This window comes from Protomyctophum bolini (genome assembly GCF_963924005.1).
Source record: "Protomyctophum bolini genome assembly, chromosome: 12".
Lineage (NCBI taxonomy): Eukaryota > Metazoa > Chordata > Actinopteri > Myctophiformes > Myctophidae > Protomyctophum > Protomyctophum bolini.
In genome coordinates, this window is record NC_137873.1 from 29,688,446 (window position 1) to 29,700,798 (window position 12,353).

The window sequence follows — 12,353 nt, forward strand, 5'->3', positions numbered from 1 at the left end:
AAGAGGATGAGAGGTAGCTTTAGTTCAGCACAGAACCATCGGGTAACATGTCATTGTTCCGACATCCCGTTAGTCCGACCGATTACTAACACTATCCCAAACCCAAACATACATTTGTAAGGTACAATACTACAAACCACTGATGTCCTTAACCCTAACCTCAGTCTTAACCGGCCACCATGCATCAGTCTTAATCGGCCACGAGGGTAGCTAACCCTAACCTCAGTCTTAACCGGCCACGTAGGTCGCTAACCCTAACCTCAGTCTTAACCGGCCACGTAGATTGCTAATCCTAACGGGAGGTCAGACTTTTGTGCAGTCCCCGTCCACCTCAGTGTTGTTTTACAGAACCATGTCCACTAGCATGTCCACTTTAGTTCATGCTGTGTTGTTTTACAGAACCATGTCCACTAGTATGTCCACTTCATGCAGTGTTGTTTTACAGAACCATGTCCACTAGCATGTCCACTTCATGCAGTGTTGTTTTACAGAACCATGTCCACTAGCATGTCCACTTCATGCAGTGTTGTTTTACAGAACCATGTCCACTAGCATGTCCACCTCAGTGTTGTTTTACAGAACCATGTCCACTAGCATGTCCACCTCAGTGTTGTTTTACAGAACCATGTCCACTAGCATGTCCACTTTAGTTCATGCTGTGTTGTTTTACAGAACCATGTCCACTAGCATGTCCACTTCATGCAGTGTTGTTTTACAGAACCATGTCCACTAGCATGTCCACTTCATGCAGTGTTGTTTTACAGAACCATGTCCACTAGCATGTCCACCTCAGTGTTGTTTTACAGAACCATGTCCACTAGCATGTCCACCTCAGTGTTGTTTTACAGAACCATGTCCACTAGCATGTCCACCTCAGTGTTGTGTCTCTTCACTGTGTTGTGTTACAGAACCATCTCTACTGTCCGCTTCAGTGTTGTGTTAAGGCCAGTGCACTCCTTGCACCTGCCATTGGGGATAATGGTAGTTTCATCATGTTGCAAGAAGTTGCATTGGTGTCGACTAGCCTTTACAGAACCATCTCTATGAGCATGTCCAATTCAGTGTTGTGTAACAGGACCATTTCTATAATCATGACCGCTTCACTGTTTCAGTTTTCATTTCAATTTAATTTATAGTGCCAAATCACAAAAACAATTCTCAAGATCACTGCATGCGACCAAAACTGGGAGAGGTTTCCACAGTTGAGGAGCCTGATAGTTAGGTTAGTTAAGGTTCTGTCACTCGATCGTGCCTTTACTCTTAAGATATTGTATATGAACCACAGGTAAACCTACACACGGGGAGCACACCGTCTGTGTTCTAGCAGGTGTAGAAGGCACAATGACCTCTTTAAGATATGGTGGTGCCTGACGCAGTGTTACGTTACAGAACCACGTCTACGGGCATGTCTGCTTCAGTGTTGTGTTACAGTGGGTCAGTGGCATCAGAGCATTGTTGGTTTATTGACTTCCTCTGTGATCATGTAGACAATTATATTGTTTCCTGGATGTCAATTGGCTGAATGCTCTCTGTTCATCAGCCAGGGACTGATACTTTGTTAAATGGAACTGGGATACTATACTTGGAACATTCAAGAAGCCCACACAAAGACACACACACAAAGACACACACACAAAGACACACACACACACACACACACACACACACACACACACACACACACACACACACACACACACACACACACACACACACACACACACACACACACACACACACACACACACACACACACACACACACACACAGGACATCTGAGGACAGATGCAGAGTATACAAATGCCTGGAAAGGGATGTTCTTTTCAAGATGCTGGTACAGCCCTCAGAGAACACTTTGCCAGGCCATCCATGAAACACATTCAGTGTTTAATTTAACTATTATGGCTCTACTGAGACCCTCTGGATTTGACTGATAGATAAAGTGCAGTCTTGTGAAACTGCTTCACAAAATACTGAGCAACGTCATTTCCATATTCTCTGTGCTTTTAAGAGAATGGAGAGAAGCAGCATTAGATTAAAACACAGCAAGTGGCTGAATGATTAGCTCACTGGCTCAAGCAGATTCATCAAACATTTAAGTCACCTGTCAGTGACGTCCAAATAGCTTAAAAAAACGGATGGCGGATTAGGTAAAGGATACAGCATATGGTTGTTGGTATAAAACACGTCTCATCTGAATAGTTTGTTTTTCTCCTCTAATGTAATGAGAATGACATTTCCAAACAATACCTGCAGTTTTCCCTTGCACTATAATGAAAACAAACAACGTGACGGCTTGATAACATGAATAAAGTATGGGAGGCTTTATTTCAATTATAGTTCTAACCAACTGTCACAGATGTCTCCATACACCTTGGGCTTATTACTGGGATTCATATGTCCATCCATGCACAGGAAAGACCCAGCAGTACAATTGAACGATGACGCTTGACATTTTGACAAATTGACATTGAGGTGTGATGTGCAATCTCCCAGTCCTGTCCTAACTGGTCCGACAAACATTACTGCACTGAAACGGCAAGCAGTGTTCTATATTCATGAAAAACTGTCTGTTTGAAAAGCATAAAGATGTCCAGTTAACCAACTATTATATTATCTGTAACTAATCTATCGTTTTTACCCGACCTGCCGGCTTTACGGATTGGTGAAGCTTTACCACTTAATTAGCCAATTAATATAAATCTCTGATTGGCCAGCCCAATCTATTGGCTTTAAAGGATTGGCAGAGCTTTGCTTCCGTTGTGCCGCATCACCAATATAAGTGGCAGCTTGTGCAATGAAACAGAAAGTACACAGGATATGGTCATAGTGAAGAAAGATGTGATGCACGTGGAGCTGACAACGAGTAATATAGACATAAAAGGGTAGACACCTCCTTCGGCTCTGGGGCGTGTGTCTCTCGAGAGGAGGCAACATGAAGGAAAGCTTTCCCGAGATTCATTGCGAAGCATAGCAGAAGCAAAGCGGAAACTTGCCAAGCACGTTCTGTGAGCCAATCAAGAGTCCCACGTCCCACTGGGAGAAGACATCGGAATCCCCCAGGTGGAAGTCACTAATGTTGCTCTGGAAAGGGAAGTCTGGAACACTCTGGTGGAGCTATTGCCCCACGACCCGACTACGGATAAGCGGTTGAAGATGGATAGGGACTAACAACTTGGCATTGGCTTCTATGTGGATCTTGGATGGCTGTCATGGCCAGTGTACTGTATGTCAGTCATCTATCTATGTGATCAGTATTATGAAGTCAGTCTTCTCCATATTTGGGAAAAGCTTCACTTTCATCCCAATCATTGACTTCCAGTACAGAATGTACTGTGTAACATTGACTGTAGTCTTTTTAGCAACACTCCTTGCAGCTCTCGTTACAGCATTTGTCTATACAGATGTACCACTTAAAGGAATGCTGGACAGTACTATTGAATGCTCAAGAATTATTTTACAATGCAGCAAAATATTGTCAGAAACTGTATTTATTAAAACATATAAATAAATACATAGAGTACATTTCCGCTGTCATAATTGTGTGTAATAATATTTAGAGAAGTTGTAAAAAACACACAACGCACGCACGCACGCACGTGTAGTAGTTATATATTTAATCATGTCGTTTTTAGGTGGAATTAATAATTATGAAATAATTATTCATAAATCTGAATTATATGTTTTCAATTACAAGTCTAAATCAATCTGAATTTTAGAAGGGGCACCAGTGAAATGAGTTTAGGAATAAGCACAAGATTAATTTAGATTTAACCCTTAACTTTAAACCACCAATACAATTATTAAAAAGATTATAAAATAATCAATTATTATTTTATCTCAATAACTCTATGGAATCTGAAGGTAAGAGATCTTTTCCATTAACCAGTAGCTTCAACTCTTGAGCAAATAATAGACTTGTTTTTAAAAAATGAATCAATTTATTTCCACACCTAAGCTATAGACAACTCAGTAGAATTCTTAAACAAGAGTTAATTAAGAAACAAATCAAATGATAATGAAATGATATGATAGATAATGTCCTTTGCCATGAACTTGATGTAATGCATCACTTTCCTGAGTGTTGGTTTGTTGAGCGCTTTGAGAGAGAGGCAGACTGGGGTCGTCTGTTTTCTGAGGGAGAGAGATCGCGTGGCAGGCGGCAAGCGGCAGGGGTTGGATCACTGGTCTGGGTAACCCCTGAGCTTCTCGTTGTAGTGCCTTGGGTTGCCTGGGATCGTCTGGGACACTCGGGGTCAGAGCGTCGGGAGCTGGTCTGTAGGAGCGGTGTGTCCTGATGTGGCCAAGACCCTCTCATCAGACATCCTTCTCTCTGGTTCCTTCTGGTTCCTCTCCTCTCCCTCCATCCGGGTCCTGGATTCCTATTCGATCCTCTGGATCTCACTAGTCCTATAGCGTTCCTATCCTGACTGGTCTGCAACTCTGCATCTCTCTCCACATTATATAGCTCTTGGTTGTGCAATGCATGGCTCAGTTACCATACAGTTTGTCACTCTCATTGATAGATGGAGACATTGAGATGTCTTGTGACGCAAGTTCCTTTCAACATGCATTAGTTGTCAACATGTTGTTGTGAGGCAAAGTCTCTTTGAAGTTCATTTTGGGAAAGGTCATTTTGTATACGCATGCACTTCTCATGGCTTTAGATTTCACATAACACACAATCTGCAACAATTACATTTATTGTACAGTGAATGTCATATTTCCAATCAAGGATCAAGGAATTGCGAATGAATGCTTTTATGACTGAGTGGAACATTCAACCATTATGACAGGATTTGACTCAGTCACTATACCATACTGACCATTCTTGAGGGTCAATAGGTCAGAAGACTCCTCTGTAGGCTATAACTGTCCGGCTCCTCCACTTACATGCACTGGGTGCACGTGACGTCAGTATGGGAGAGAGAGATCACTTCAATGTTCAATGTTCATTAGATCATCCAATGCTGTATGTGCTATAGCTGGATGCGATAGCTTAATTGTGCCGCATGTACACGCACACACACACACACACACACACACACACACACACACACACACACACACACACACACACACACACACACACACACTCACACTCACACTCACACCTGGGCTCATTCTAAGTGTGAGTCTCCCATACACTCATGCATACTGTACGACGTCGACAGATGTGCAGCGCTACTGGCATGCTGGAGGGGTAAACCTCACATCTGTAGGATAGACTCCTGGACATCAGAGAGATTTCTGAACGGAGAGGGACACAGAGGACAGAGGCAGAGCAATATAACCTTCATTATAATGAGGCCTCTGCGCCCGTGTGGTGCCAGGGGAGTCCAAATGCCTCTCAGCTTTTCAACCCATTTCATGTGAGGCCACAGTGGAAAGTAACGTGGAAAGGGGTTGTAAAGGGTAGTGAAAAGAGATGACAGTGTTGACTGGAGCATAGCCGAGAGGTCATCGATTACTGTGTCACAGGTCCTCAACAAAAGCAACCCCAGTTGCACTTAAGTTATGAAGACTGTCCTTGGAGGACAAGTTGGACGAGCACCAGAGAAGAGGCTGACATACAAAAATGTCATGTTTCATATATCCAGGCAAGACTTTTGACACATCAATGAGTGATTTCTCACTCTTGTTCAGCAGATCAGTCAATCGTTCATCTGGAATCAGCATCTTTTGCTCCATGGAACAGATTGTGTGAGAATTTTTTTTTTGCCATTATCATCTCACCCTGTGAGGTAACAAGATCGACTTTGCCAACAAGTCTTCTCTTCCTTACTCTTATTCCTGTACTATAACTGGAAACTTACATCACACTTACTTGACTACTGAAGTCTGTTCCAAAAAAATGATAAAATATAGTTAAAGTTGTTAAAGGAGTTTCTCATGTCCCAGTAGTGCTCAAGGGAGGTAGGCAAGTAAACCCCCTCACTCCACCCCATCTCACAAGAGGGAAAACTTCTCTCTGAACTATTGGTTTTGGGTTTTGTCTGTTCTCAGTCTCCGCTCATACATGGCAAGCCTTGCGTCACAAGACTTTCCACCATGGAGGGAACATCCAAGATGGTATTATCACTCTGATCGATGCCCATAAGTGAATATTGAATATTCCTTAGTTTTGGTTTACAATGAGTCTTTCGTTTTGATTCATGACACTTTTATACTCCCCCCTCTCTCTCTCTCTTAGCTACATTTCCCCTTGATTATAAATAGCTTTTAATTAGCTCCAACCAGCCATGAGCAACAGAATTGTTCATCAAACAGGGACAAGGGACTCAGAGGCCCTTATTGAAGCGTGTGGAAAAGTCAGAGGGATCACAAATCCCCCTTAATTTAAAAGGCTTTTTTTGTGAAGAGGGGATATTACTTTCTACACATTTGATCAATTCAAACATTATTCTGCCATGGAATCAATTGTACTCCTACTGTGAAAGGGTAAACTAACTTGTTGATAGAACTGGCTAAGAAAATGGGATATTCGTGACAATGTAAAGAAAGTCATGACTTGAACATTTTAAATTATATAACTTTAATATAATAGATCTTAGCTACTTTATAAAGCACATATCTCAACGTTCTCATGGTTGGTCAATACCAGAACATCTGTTTGAAGTCCCATTGTCTATTTACAGATCAGTAAGTGATTTACTGATCATGTCTTTTGTTTTTCATAATGTATTTGCTGCTGACAGAGGAGAAGAGACCAATGGTTGATATAAAAGTGAACTGTTGGGTTCCACAAGCATTCTGGTGCGGCTATACTGTTCTTATATGTTAACGACGTCATGAAATCAGCATGTATAAAACAGCAATTTGTTTCTGTTTGTGGATTACTGTACGACTGGTCTCGGACAGGGACAACTTGCACTCTTGCAGATAGAAAAAGCCCTCAGCACTTTGCTCAGCAATATCTGCACTTTCTGATAACATTACAAACTGTCATTATGTCTGGGAAAATCAGAATCCATACCTTTTGAGTTCAATGACAACCTTGTGCATCCCCAGGCTTTACGGTCAGAGTTGTGACAATGTAATCAAAAGTAAAGCAATAAAGACGAGGTTACCTACAGTATTTGGGTTGTATTTTGTATAACAACCTTTCCGGGTGAAAGAAATCTCAGAATGCTGTATAGACATTATGTAGATGCTATATATGTATGCATTTGAACATTGTGGGAGGCAAACGCAAAAGCAGTAGAGATAGGGTGGATAGTTGGATACAAACATGGTAGCCTACTGCAAAAGCAGAAGATAGATAGATAGATAGATAGATAGATAGATAGATTCACTACTGTGAATTGGAAATAATCAATGTAGTCTACTGTAAATAGGCTATACTCAATTCTTATTGGTGTTATACTGCCCTCTGTCTGTAACATTACAAAACAGATCTTTCTTCACCCCTTGCAGTTTAATTTTCACAAATAACTGAGTAACTACAGTCTCTGACTGTAATGCATGAGACAGTGAGTCTCATGGATTACAGCCCCAAAAAAGAGGTTATCAAACTTTAGGCTATAGGCTGCATTTTTCGATTCCATGAAAGGTAAAGCAAGTTCCTTATAATATAACATTTGGGATTGTGTTGGACTATGTGCTGTGTTCCTACTCTGAATTGCCAGGTACTCGGTACCAATAAAGCTATTTGTTTGTCTCATTAAACAGTTTTATCCACTCCGGGAGGGAAATTAATCTTTAATACAAAATAATATGACTGATATTATACTACAGTATATAAATATTGAATGCCTCAAGATAGGCAATAACATGCATGGCTCTCTCTGTCGTCAAAGCTCGGGTAACAAATGTCTAAGTGAAAATGTATTCAATTGCACAAAATAGCGGTAACAAGGTTTCAACATATTAATTTGGCTCAGTCTCAAACATATTCTTTCTACATGACTGCACAGTAGCATCTAGGTAATTAGGGCAATGGTGGCTGAGGTGTAAATGTACACCAGCCCAAAGGTCATATTTTAGAAAGTGACACCTGGACAACAGGTGTCCAACACTTCAGTGATGTCAGGCAACACTACTGAACAAGACACTTGTCTTTACACAATCATAAAACATCATTAGCCTACCAGGGTTGTAAGGTGAGACGCAAGATGTGGTGGGTTTACACTGGGATCTGGTTACATAAATGGAATCACTAATTTACAAAAGTTAGTATACACCAGTAAGACGTCTAAGGACGAGAAGCGTGCAAGGTCGTGTGCACGCATCCGTCTCGTTGACGGCAGGCTGCTGGGCGAGCGCTGGCGCTTTAGCATGGGGGGTCAGATCAACATGGAATGAATTCTGTACTGGCCATATAAGTACAGGGAGGTCAGATCAATATATGGAATGTCAGAACAGGTCAGCTCCATATATAGAGATCTAAGGGTGGTAGCAGTGACATTCTCTTGAGTGTACAGGGTTTGATGAGGGCAGGGCCTTAATTTTTGGGCCTGTTGAGAACTCTGCGGCTGCACTAATAACTTTGGGGCAGGCCCGTCTAGAGTTTGAATGGACAGGTATCAGTCAAAAGGGAGACATCGAAGAGGAAGGATCGATGGGGAAGAATCAACATAATGGAATGTCAGAACCTGTTCTGACATTCCATGCAAAGAAATAGAAATAGCTATGAATTGTATTGTATTCCTGATAATAATTTCAAACATGTAGGCTATGTTGGTTTGTAAATCTGAATCCCCCCCACCGCCCCCCCCTTTTCCCCTCACTGTATATGTTTCTTTTCCCTTTTTGCTTCCTTTATGATGAATTCCTGTTCTGTTCTTTAACTATATAGAAGTGTCTTGTACGTCTCTAAATGTTTTGATGAATTGAACAAGGTGGACCCTGTTGTAAACAAGTGTAATGCTTAATTGGGTCGTCCACTCACAGTCTTTGTATTGAGTTTGTGCTTGAAATGTACTGTAATTCTGCAAACTGTTAATAAATATTTAAATCAAAAAAGGCTACTACTACCAACAACACAATACTACTGTACTGTCACACAAAAATAAACTAATAATAACCAGCCTGAGGGCGAGAAGCAAGATGGGTGATACTATAGCAGACTGTTGGGTGAGTGCTGGCCCTTTGGAATTGGGGGGTCAGATAAACATATCTGCCTCATGGGTGACAGCAGACTGCTGGGAGAGCGCTGGTGCTTTGGCATGGGGAGTAAGATCTTAATTTTCGAGTCTGTTGAGAACTCTAGTTTTCGACGGCTGCCGGGCGCAGCTGCACTAATAACTTTGGGGCGGGCCGTCTAGAGTTTGAATGGACAGTTATCAGTCAAAAGGGAGACATTTGAAGAGGAAGGATGGGGAAGGATCAAGAAATGGAATGTTAGAACAGGTCAGCTCCATAAATGGAGATCGGGTTTGAGGTCAGATGTAGTGTTGCTGGCCGGCTCCATATATGCAGATATTGATCCAGTCTTCTCCATGTATGGCTATCCAGGGTTTGATGGGGTCAGTGTTGTGATCCTCATATATAGACGGCCATTTATGGAGCATGTCGTGTGTCACATACATGGAGGCATGACCTGACTGACGTGACGGACAGACAGGTTTTAATAGTACAGTCGCAACTACTGCTATAATTATAATATAATAACTCTGAGATGTTCTTTCTAGAGCTCAATTTAAAAAATAAAAATAACTACATGTGGGGGAAATAATATTTCCCAGTGGCAGTGAATAAAGGGGAAAATATCTGGGTGCTGTGTCTGACACAGCAGAGGGCGCTCATAGTCCAGGGAGAACGGAGAACTGTGCTCTAGTCTAGTTTACTGAAACACAGTGCTCAATGCTCATACGGTATTTCGCAAGGAATTGTCTGGCTTCCCGGCGCAGAGCAAAATCTAGTGATTGGGGAATAATAGAGAGCCAACAGTCAACTCAAGTTTGAAAGAGATGCATAGCTAAATATCTATATATTTCTAGTATCTAGCACCTTCCGCCACTCCGATCAGACCTAAATGGGTAGCTGCTAGAACCCGACCCCTGGGGGCTCTCTCAAGTTTAACCCCTGCCTGCAAGCATGCATGCACAGCATGTTGTTGGCTACGTAACAGCCCAACCAATATGAAAGCACAGACCTGCCTCAGCTGCCTGCATGATGATTGTGTGGAGAAAGTGCGTGCATGGGACAGGGAGAGGGAGGGCTCAGGCCGGGTGCTGGCTTTGAGCAGCATCATGGGAGCTATTTGGTGGTGATTTGACTAGATACTTGACTTGAAATGACACACAAAGCTCGTTAGATGATTCCGTCACTGCAGTTGTTAAAGTTGATGTAATTTTAAGTACAACAACATGCTGGAGGTCTGTGTGTCACTGGCACCACAGACAGAGCCTCAGCGCCTCACTGGCTGACAAATTAATCCGCTCCAATCCAGTGTCACCGTCCAGAGTAATCCGTGTTTTCCGACCTCCCCTATTCATTATTTTATTTACTAAATGCCCATATCCCTCCGCAGGGTCAGGGAGTATTTTGAAGAAATTGTCTAATAGGGTTATGCATGACTTGCGTCGTTATATTACCCCGCGGTGTTTTCCAAACAACCGAGGTCGTTCGGACACGTTACCGTCCCTCCGGGCCGTAACTCTCGGGAGCGTCGTTCGCAACGCGCACGGTCGTGTTGTCGGATCTATATTTTCGTGGGGAATCCGTCGATGGAGGGCGGTGCTTCGGTGCCACTTAACGCTAGACATGGCCACCGTCGCGGAGTACACCGAAGCGTTGCCTAAAACTTAAGGATTTTTGTACAAATTCGCGGACATACTAGGCCGTGTGCGCGCTTGTGCTTCAACCGGGCGGGTTTTCAGTGCGTGGTTGCGGGTGTTTTTTGTTTTTTTGGGTCGTCGGCGCACGGTGCGTGGCACGCAGGCTGGGCAGGCTGGGCTGGCTGTGGCTGAGAGAGTCTCGGGGAACTAGGAGGCAGGCTTGTCGCAGCTGAAGAAAAGGAGCATCTCATCCAGAAATACAACATTAATACATTCATTGGAGTTGTGAGGCTCGCGTCTGTCTGGCTTTGGGATTCCCGTGTTTACTAAACTGTTCTCCGATGTCCCCGTGGTCGAACCGTGGTCTTTTTGGGGTGGATATCTGAACTGGCTCGGTTATTATAGCAGCCGAACTGGTCGACTAACTAACATTTGGTTGGGGTTGCGACGACAGCTGTCATTGGAGAAAGGAAAGTGATCCATCATCAAATGCTGCTGGTGGTGGCGGCGGTGCCAATGAAGGTTCTTTCCGTTGGATTCGCCATCAAATGGGCGCAGTCAGGAATAACGTTCTTCCAGTTCCAGCGATCCAGGATCACGGCTGTTTTCTGCGGGATGCGTTTGTGAGAACTGCGGTGTTCCTTCATTGGAGAAGAGAAGCGAGCTAGCTCAGTTAGCCCTGCTTAGCTAGCTAGCTGGCTGAGTGATAAAAAAAAGTGTGACGTTTTACTACCCCCCCCCCACTCCCCAGTATTCTGGACATGAAGAGAATAATTCGCTATTCATAGGGTTGGAAGGTAAGATATAAACCTGGAAGATTATTATTTATTAAGATGTGTATGGCGTTGACATGAGCAAACGTTTTTGTGCTGCTGCTGCTACAGTGTTGATGTGGTGTTGTTGTTTTTTTCTGTCGCCGCCTTACTGCTTTTCATGACTCAGACTATTGCACGGAATGGAACGGCTCATGCGTTCCTCAGTAACACTGTAATAACACGAATGCACGTTACATGACATTAGCATATCAAAACAAAGGGGTCCACTTCTACACAACGGATTGGCGGAAGAATACAAAAATAATAATGATAATTAGAGCTCACTTGAAAGTCCACCATACACTGTCTACTGTACTTGTGTGTGTGTACAGTAGAGTCCACTTCCACGGGGAAACGTTCAGGCTTCATTTTATTTACAGTTGGTCGCGGCGACCCTTGCGCCATTACGACACAAATGACGTGTTTTCAGCACTCGTTTCCAGTTGAAAAGATGTCATTTTCGTCTAGCAGGACAAAAGTATAACTTATAGATGAGCTGCTAGGTTTCAGCAAGTAGCCCGACCCCTCTCTCTCCCTCTACGTGTGTGTGTGTGTGTGTGTGTGTGGCCCAAATGTTTCTTTTCATTGCCTAGCAGCCAGTTGTTTCCCCAGTAGGCTAACAGATAGCACAGTCGGTAACATCACCATGGTGGACTGTACCTGTGGAGCAGCATCGTTATTATCACGGTGTTACAAACACCGTCATTAAAACGATGGCAACGTTATACTAGTAATCAGACGGAGTTGGTCAACGTTTCGTTTGCTAACCTGTTTGCTATCTTGCCAGTTTCAAAGTTGTATGGCTTGCTAACGTGAA

The 12,353-nt window shown here is 43.0% G+C and overlaps 1 protein-coding gene across 5 annotated transcripts in view; it reads left to right on the forward strand.

Moving 5' to 3' along the window:
• The first annotated feature begins 10,706 nt into the window (after positions 1 to 10,706).
• The window catches only part of LOC308326352 (histone-lysine N-methyltransferase 2C-like), a 94,568-nt gene continuing 92,921 nt past the window's right edge, over positions 10,707 to 12,353 (forward strand). For all 5 annotated transcript variants that reach the window (XM_080779160.1, XM_080779162.1, XM_080779163.1 and 2 more), the window contains exon 1: positions 10,707 to 11,518. The gene's annotated coding sequence lies outside the window, so the exon portion shown is untranslated. The remainder of the gene's footprint in view (positions 11,519 to 12,353) is intronic.